The sequence below is a fragment of the Otolemur garnettii genome, unplaced genomic scaffold, assembly GCF_000181295.1.
Source record: "Otolemur garnettii isolate 467f Iridium unplaced genomic scaffold, OtoGar3 scaffold00136, whole genome shotgun sequence".
In the NCBI taxonomy this organism is placed as follows: Eukaryota; Metazoa; Chordata; class Mammalia; order Primates; family Galagidae; genus Otolemur; species Otolemur garnettii.
The window spans coordinates 3,313,482-3,323,221 of record NW_003852531.1 but is presented as its reverse complement, the minus strand read 5'-3'; the positions used below and the strand labels follow the sequence as shown (position 1 = coordinate 3,323,221).

The 9,740-nt window shown below is 39.1% G+C and overlaps 1 protein-coding gene across 1 annotated transcript in view; it reads right to left on the bottom strand.

Annotated features, from left to right (window-relative positions):
• XRN2 (5'-3' exoribonuclease 2) overlaps positions 1-9,740 on the bottom strand; it is an 86,058-nt gene that overhangs the window by 71,112 nt on the left and 5,206 nt on the right. The gene's annotated exons all lie outside the window — the stretch shown is intronic.

The following is a 9,740-nucleotide window of genomic DNA, read 5'->3' as shown; positions in this document are numbered from 1 at the left end:
AAAAAAAAAAAAAAAAAAAAGAAAGTATTTTTCAAAAGATGTTTTATTACTTAGATATATACAAATTCTATACTAGTGACCACAAACTTGGGACCTGCCGAACTATTTCAAAGGACTCTGAATAGGCCGCTGCATAATTAAATTATGGGGACTTTTTGATTGTCTGTGTTGGGGATACCACAGAAATTATACAAAGATCTTTTTTTTTGTTTTTGTTTTTCTCATCAGCTTTCATTAGGATTTGTGTATTTCACTAACATGTTTGTGTGTGGCCCAAGACAATTCTTCCAAAGTGGCCCAGAGAAGACAAAAGGTTGGACACTCCTGATTAAAAACCTTTGGAAATGGTCGTAAGAACAAACAGCAACCCAATCAAGAAAGCTGGTGAAATTTCTAGAACTGACTTCACTTGCAAAAGTACATAGCATTACCTATATTGAACTGTTCAAAAGAAAATGAAAGGGAAGAAAGTATTTGGCCAAGTTTTAAACCTAAAGGTGCTCTAAAAAAACAGTGAAACCTGTGGTGAAAAGGAATTGAGAGGAGATTCCAGGATCTAGTGAAGATACAGCCTAGACTACAGGTCAGTTAGTTCATGGGAAACAATTGAGAGACAGCAGGGAAAAGCCCTTCCCGGGGTTGGCATGAATATAGAACAATACACTGACCTCAGAAACTAATCCAGGGACCCCAAGTCCACTACGCTAGGGTATTATTGAAAATAAGAGAGCAATGGGACCAACTGGTAGAGTTTTACTGTTGAGAGTGATCAAGAAATAAATACAAGAGACTCCTACCTGTACCACTGTCATCCCAAGGTGGCTGTGGCATGCCCCAAACGACACCTCCCTGAGGAAAAACATCAGGGGAATAACATGATAGGGAAGAAATACACTTGATTAAAATAATCTAGCCAGTCAACCAAAAGCCACATAACAAGCCCCCACAGGAGGACCAGCACCCAGAGTTGCCACAATATATAATCTTAAAATTTCCTGTTTACAAGAAAAAAATTGCCAGGCACGCAGAAAATAATATAAAACAAAAACAAACAAAGAAAGTACAACTCAAACACTAGCAAAAAAGCAAGCCTCTGAGAGTACCCAGATGCTGGATTTAACAGATAAAAATCACTTAAAAAATTTTAAGAGTCTCAGCGCCTACAGCACAGTGTTATAGCACCAGCCACATACACGAAGGGTGGTGGGTTCGAACCCTGCCCAGGCCAGCTAAACAACTACAACAAAAAAATAGCCAGGTGGTGTGGCGGGCACCTGTAGTCCCTGTTACTTGGGAGGCTGAGGCAAGAGAATCATTTAAGCCCAAGCACTCTACTGAGGGTGACACAGTGAGACTCTGTCTCAAAAAAAAAAAAAATAAAAAAATTTAAGAACCAAATGGAAATATTAGAGTTCGATAGCAATAAAATAAATTCACTAGAAGGCTGGGCATGGTGGTTCATGCCTATAATTCCTGAATTTTTAATAGCTGAGGATCACTTAAGGCCAGAAGGATCACCTGAGATTAACCTTGGCAATGTGGTGGCACATGCCTGTAGTCCTGCCTACTCAGGAGGTTAAGGCAAGAGAATCGCTTGAGCCTATGAATTTGAGGCTCTAACCTAGACAACACAGTGAGACCCCATCTCTAAAAGGTAAAATAAAATAAAATTTAAAACTTTTATCCATCAAAGGACATCATCAAGAAAGTGGAAAGACAGGTGGGTGCAGTGGATTGCACCCGTAATCCCATCACTCTGGGAAGCCGAAGTGGGAGGATCACTTGAGCTCAAGTGTTTGACATCAGCCTGACAAGAACAATACCCCATCTTCACTAAAAACAGAAAAACAAAAAAATAAGTAGGCATTATGGTCAGCTACTCAAGAGGCTGAGACAAGAGGATCACTTGAACCCAGGAGTTTGAGGTTTCTATAAGTTAGGCTGACACCACAGAACCCTAGCCTGAACAACAGTCTCTGTCTCAAAAGAAAAAGTGGAAAGACAATTCACAAAATGGAGGGAAATATTTGCAAATCATATATCTAATAAGGGACTTGTATTCAGAATACATTAAAAACATTTGTAAGTAATAATAAAAAGGCAACCCAATTTAAAGGCAAAATATCTAAATAGACATTTCTCCAAAAAAGATAAACAAATGGCCAATAAGAACATGATTAGTTACCAAGAAAATGCAAATGAAAACACACAGTGAACCACTTCACACACCCAACCAGATGGCTAAAGCCAAAAAGTCAGTAACAAGTGTTAGCAAGTATAGGACAATTCTCTGGGTAGCCCTGGACCAACTCAGTTCTCCACCCCTTCTTGCTCATAGTTCTCAAGATTAACTGTAGAATGTGAAGGCATGCAATACCCTGAAATAGAGAAGAACTGCCTAAAAGCTCCCAGGCCTGTTCTCCTCTCTCCCAGGGAACATAGTATCCTGAGTTAGGGAAGAACTTACTGGAATAGCCTAGGCTTTGTTCTTGTCTTCCCTAAAAGCACCATGTCCTCCAAAGCTTTAGCCCAGTGAATATGGGTATACAACACAAAGCTGCATGCAACACTGAGGTACTCAAGACTCCATCTGCCCCAGGCATCTTCCTGAGCCTCAGGAAACTGACTCACAATAAATGCTAGGCTAAAAATAAATAAATAAATTTAAACGCTAGGCTCTGCTACTCCTCACTGCCTATCTGTAAATAGGCATACTATTCCAATGATAATATAAAATAGTGCAGCCACTTTGGAAAAGTAGTTACTCAAATGCTTAAACATGGAGTTACCACATGACCCAGCAATTCCATTCCTAGGCATGTATCCAGGAGAAATGAAGACATGTATGTCCACACGGGAACTTGGACATGAATTTTTAAAACATATTATTCATAACAGCCAGAAGACAGAAACTCAGATGTCCATCAAAAGACAAACATACAAACAAAATGTGATCTATCCCTACACATTATTTTTTTCATTTAAAAAAAATGAAGGTTTTTTTTTTTTTCCCCAGTTTTTGGCCAGGACTGGGTTTGAACCCGCCACCTCCAACATATGGGGCTGGTGCCTTACTCCTTTGAGCCACAGGCACCACCCCCCAAAATGAAGTACTCTTCAAAGAACTCAAGCTAGACCTTCCAATTGATCCTGAAATCCCATTACTGGGCACCTACCCAAAAGGAAAAAAATCCTTTTATCACAAGGACACTTGCACTAGACTATTTATTGCAGCTCAATTTACAATCGCCAAAATGTGGAAACAGTCTGAATGCCCACGGGCCTAGGAATGGATTAATAAGCTGTGGTATGTGTATACCATGGAATACTATTCAGCCATTAAAAAAGATGGAGACTTTGCATCCTTTGTATTAACCTGGATGGAAGTGGAACACACTATTCTTAGCAAAGCATCACAAGAATAGAGAAGTATGAATCCTATGTACTCAATTTTGATATGAGGACAATTAACGACCTAGTACCCAGTGGGGGTAGAGGAAGGAGAGAGGAGAGAGAGACAGAGAGAGAAGGAGGGAGGAGGATGGGAGAAGGAAGAGCAGAGAGAGAGAAGGAAGGAAGGGGTGGGGGTCTTGGTGTGTGGCACACCTTTTGGGGGCAAGACACAAGTACCTAACATGCAATCAGTGTAATCTGGTTTTTTGTACCCTCAATGACTCCCCAACAATTAAAAAAAAAATGAAGTAGTGATACAAGCTTTCAATAAATCTTGAAAACATAATAGTAAGTCAAAGAAGCCAATAAGATATGTATTATACAACGTGATTCCTCTCACAGATAAGTCCAGAATAGGAAAATAAAGTCAAAGTAAATTAACAGATGTTTAGGGATGGAGAAGAGGGGATAGCAGGCAGACAGACAGAGGTTTTACTAGAGCTTTTACTGCATGCACCTCAGGTTTCTTTCTGAGGTAAAGACAATGTTCTTTACCCCACCACTGATGTGGTGATGGCTGCAAACATCTGTGAACATACTAAAAACCACTGAATTGTATACTCAAAACGGTAACCAGGATGTTATGTAAATCATACCTCAATAAAGCTGTTTAAAGGATGTAGAAAACTATCCCCCCCCCAAAAAAAAAACATATTGGAGAAAATACAATGCAAGGTCAAGGACCAACATCCTCCTGTTCATTATTATTGTCTCTTCACTTAGAGCAGTGCCTGTCACAAAAGAAATACTTAATGAAACAGAACAAAAAGAAAGAGCAAGGCAGCAGTGTAGGAAACCCGTGTTTCATTACATGAAAACAGTTAAGAGCAGAACTCTACACTGGTCAGTGTTACCAAGAGTTAGACACAAAGACATCTCCACTTTTACTCAGACATACAAGCTACTAAAAATTAACTTACCAAGTAAAATTCTGAAGTCAGATTTTCATGCTAACTTGCCATTTATCCAGTGCTTCTGTGCCAGGAACCTAACTTGCATTAATACACTATGTGTGTAACCCACAGAACCATGCTCCAAGGTACATACGTTAGGTGATCATTAATAATGACTCTCATATTTGCAAATTTTCCTACTTACATATATATATATATATATATATATTTTTTTTTTTTTTGGAAGACAGAGTCTCACTTTGTAGCCCTCAGTAGTGTTGTAGCTTGGACTATAGGCACCTGGCTATTTTTATTTTTTGGTTGTAGTTGTCATTGTTTGGCAGGCCCAGGTTGCATTCGAACCCACCAGCTCTGGTATATGTGGCTGGTGCCCTAGCCGCTGAGCTACAGGCACCAAGCCTACTACAGTGTATTTTTAACCCCCAAATCCACTGACATGTGCAGAGCAGTGAAAATTTTGTGTCCCCAACACACACATTCCCAGCTGAAGTCTTCTGGTCTCAGCACTTACACAGAGATGACCAGAAAGGGAAGGCTATAGGGGCAGTCCAATGCAGCGTTAAAAGTAAACCAAATTTGGCCTGATAACTCTCTTCCACTGAGACCTTAACCAACTGGGACTAAACTTAGTTTAATATAGACTGAAACCCTAATTTTTGTTACAGAAGTAGTATACTATTATAGTATACAAAAGCAAACCACAGCAGTATATACCACTTTGTAACAAACAGCTGAGCCTCAGCCAATCACAGCAGCCCACAGGTGGCCTGAAATTCATCAGGCCAGTCCAAATAACGCTAAGGCCCAAACTGCAACCAAACCAGTTGTTTCTATACCTCTCACTTCTGTTTCCTGTCCCTTAAGCTGTCCACCCACACAGCAGAGCAGTGTCTCTGAACCTCTTCTAGTTCTGAGGACTGCCCAATTAATGAATTGTTCTTTGCTCAATTAAACTGTTAAATTTATCTAGAGCTTTTACTTTAACAAGTGCCAGAAGCCTGAAAGACATTTTCCCAAGGTCAGAAGGCTTGCTAAGTGGAGGAACTGTATAAGCCAAGTAATTAAAGGACATGAAGTAAGGAAGATGACAGTTGAACCAATAAAGAGTCGGCAGTAAGGCAACAAAAGAAAATCAAGTCATAAAAATACTCAACCCAAAAGAAAGATCTGGGAAACTGAAATAAAAAACAGATGAGACCGAAAAGAAATAAGATTAGGGATTTAAACCTAAGCGTATCAATAACCATTTTAAATGTAAACGTTCCACTGGCCCAATTACAAAGCAGAGGAGGAAAATAGTTTGGTGATTCCTCAAAAAGCTAAACACAGGCTGGGAGTGGCGGCTCACACCTGTAACCCCAGATTGCTTGAGCTCAGAAGTTCCAAGACCAGCCTGAACAAGATCCAGGGCCCATCTCTACTAAAAATAGAAAAACTATGAGTGTAGTGGCCCACTCCTATAGTCCTAGCCACTCAGGAGGCAGAGGCAAGAGGACTGCTGAAGCCCAAGAGTGTGAGGCTGCTGTGAGCTATCACACCAGAGCACTCTACCCAGGGTGAGATTCTGTCTCAAAGGGGAAAAAAAAAGCTACATATAGAACCACCACATGACCTGCCACCACATGATCAGATGTGATGTGATTTTGATCATATGGTGTATACCTAAAGGAACTGAAAGCAAGGACTGAAAGAGATACTTACAGAAGTATGTTCCTAGCAGTGTTATGTACAACAGCCAAAAGTATCCAACAAAATGTTACATATACATACAATGGAATGAAATTCCATAAAAAGAAGTGAAATTCTGACACATGCAACATCTAGAAACACTATGCTAAATGAATAGTCAGATAGAAAGGGACAATTGTATGATTCTACTTAAGTGAAGTACCTAGAATAGGCAAATTCAAAAGACAAGGGGTTGGCGTTTAATGGGTAGAGCTTCTGTTCTAGAGGATAAAGAAGTTCTAAAAATAGACAGTGGTAATAGTTACATAATATTGTGAATGTACCTAGTTCCACTGGATTGTACACTTAAAAAGAGTTAAAATGGTATAATATATATTATATTGTATACCAACAAAAAAGGGGAACAAAGACAAAGATTGTCAACTTGTATAAAAAGGCAAGATCCAAAGGTATGTTGCCTACAAAAAATCCACTTTATAAATATAAAGATGTAAATAAGCTGAAATTTAAAATCACATTTGTCAAGAGAACTGGCTACACTGTGTATTAACACCAAACAGAGAAGACTTCAGAGCAAACAATGTTACCAGGGATAAAGAAGGTCTTTTCCTAATGAGAGAAAATACGTTAATAAGAATAATTCTAAGCACTTAAGTACGTAATAGAGGAGCTTCAAAATGCAAGAAGCAAAAAACCCCAACAGAACTGAAAGGAGAAACTGACAAATGCAAAAATGATAAAGATTTCAACACCTACATCCATAACTGATATGACAAATAGACATAAAACTAGTTAAGTATTTTCCAGTCTTTTATATCCTATCCATCTAATAACATTTATAGAATACCCAACAGAAGATACATCCTTTTCAGGTCTACATTACATTACATTACATTACATCTACATTACATTACATTACATTACATCACATCTACATTACAGAGACCATATTCTGAACCATAAAACAAGTCTAAACTTAAAAGAATTCAAAATATGGGGCAATGCCTGTGGCTCATTGAGTAGGGTGCCGGCCCCATATACCGAGGGTGGTGGGTTCAAACCCGACCCCAGCCAAACTGCAACAAAAAAAAAAATAGCCGGGCATTGTGGCAGGCGCCTGTAGTCCCAGGTACTCTGGAGGCTGAGGCAAGAGAATCACCTAAGCCCAGGAGTTGGAGGTTGCTGTGAGCTGTGACACTACGGCACTCTACCAAGGGCAAAAAAATTCAAAATATGCAAAGTACACTCTGAAAGGGGAATTAGAAATTAGTAATTAGAAATTAAAAAATATCTATCCTCCAAATATTTGAAAATTAAGTAACAATCTAAAAAAAGTAATAGGCTAAAGGGGCTTTCAGAATATATTTTTAACTGAATGAAAAAAAAAATACATGTCAATATTTGTAGCATGTTGTTTAAACAATATCTAGAAAGCGACTTACAGTATTTAATACCTAAATCAGAGAAGAAATGTTTCAAATCAATGACCTCAGCTACTTACCTTAAAAAACAAAGAAAAGGGCAGTGCTCAAAGGAGTAGGGCATCGGCCCCACATGCTGGAGGTGGCGAGTTCAAACCCAGCCTCGGCCAAAAAAAAAAAAAAACAAGGAAAAGAAAAGGAAGTTAAGTTCAAAGTGAGCACAACAAAGAAATAATTAAAGTAACAGCAGAAATCAAACAAATAGAAAATGGGAAAATAAAAGAAAATCAATGAAACCAAAAGCTAGTTACTAGAGAATACCCTAGCCAGACTGATAATGGGACAAAAGAGAGGGAGGAGCAGATTCCAACAACATTAAAAGGGTAAGAAAACACTACGAACAACTTTATGGCAACAAATTTAACTACTTAGTTAAATGGACAAAATCTGTGAAGGATAAAACTACAAAAGCCCATCCAAATAGAAAATGGGGAGACACAGGTGCAGTGGCTCATGCCCATAATCCCAGTACTTTGCTGAGGTGGGAGGATCCCTTGAGGCTATGAGTTTGAGAACAGCCTGAGCAACACAGCAAGACCTTGTCTCCATAAAAAATTAAAAATCAGCAAGCATAGTAGCACACAACTGTGGAACTAGCTACTCTGGAGGCTAAAATGGAAGGACTGCCTGAGCCTAGCAGTTCAAGGTTACAGTGAGGGAGTAAAGGAGGAGAGGGGGGAGAGGGGTGAGAAGGGTGAGAGGGGGGAGAAGGGGGAGGGGGGAGAGGCGGGAGAGGAGGACAGAGAGAGAGAAAGAGGTAACCTAGGTAACTCTGTCTACAAAGAAATTGAATTTGTAGCTTAAAATCTTTGCTCTCAAAATTTCAGGTCCAGAGGACTTCAGTGGTTAAGTTCTACTGAATATACAGGGTGGCCATAAAATTCGTGCACAATTTAAAATATTGTGCAAAACTTTATGGACAATTTGTGTGTATATACATATACACACACACAAACACATTTTTTTTTGAGACAGTACCACTCAGTCTGGGTAGAGTGCTGTAGTGTCATAGCTCACAGCAACCTCAAATTCTTGGGCTCAAGAGATCCTCTTGCCTAAGCCTCCCAAGTCGCTGGGACTACAGACACCTGCCACAACTCCAGGCTAGTTTTTCTGTGGTCTTGTTCTTTGATCAGGCTGGTCTTGAACTCCTGAACTAAAGCAATCCTCCCAGCTTGGCCTCCCAGAGTGCTCATAAGAGTGAGCCTCTTCCAAAACACTAAAGCAAGTATACAATGCAACTCAATCTGAGGTCAACATTATTCTAACATTAAAACTAGACAAAGATATTCTAAGAATGCTACAGACAAATTTGAGTATCTTTCGTGAACACGGACATAAAAATCCTCAAGAAATCTTTAACAAACTAAATTCAACAATACATAAAAATAATACATGACCAAGCGAGGTTAAGGAATGTAAGGTGGGTTTAGGGTTTAAAAACCAATATAACTCACTATTTAAAAGACTAAAAACAGAAATCATAAAATGAACTAAAACTATAAAATTTCTCTAAGAAAACAGAGAAGAGCTTTAAGCTTGACTTTGGCAAAGACTTCTTAAATACAACACAAAAAGCAAAAATAGAAAAAATAAATCAGATTTCATTAAAAATTAAAAATATTTGCTCTTCAAGACACTTTAATAAATAAAAAGGCAAGCCAAAGATTACAAGAAAACTTCTGCAAAAGATAATATCAAACTAAAGACTTCCATCTAGAATATGTAATAAACTACATTTCGATAAGACAAACCAATGTAAAAATGGGCAAAAGAGCTAACAGACACCTCACTGAACATGCTATTTATATAGAAAGCAAATAAGGCTGGGCGCAGTGGCTCACACCTATAATCCTGGTACTCTGGGAGGCCAAGGCAGGTGGATTGCTTCAGCTCATGAGTTCAAGACCAGGCTGAGCGAAAGCAAGACCCTGTCTCTACTAAGAATAGAAAAACTGAGGCAAAAGGATCGCTTGAGCCCAAGAATTGGAAGTTACTGTGAGCTATGATGCCACAAAAAAATTTTTAAAAAGAAAGAAAATAAGTACCTAATAAGACACTCGGCATCATCTGTCTTCAGGGAAAAGCACAACTTAAAACCACAGTAAGAAAAACTACACTTGGCTCGGCGCCTATAGCTCAACCGGCTAAGGCGCCAGCCATGTACACCTAAGGTGGAGGGTTCGAATCCCCAGCCCGGACC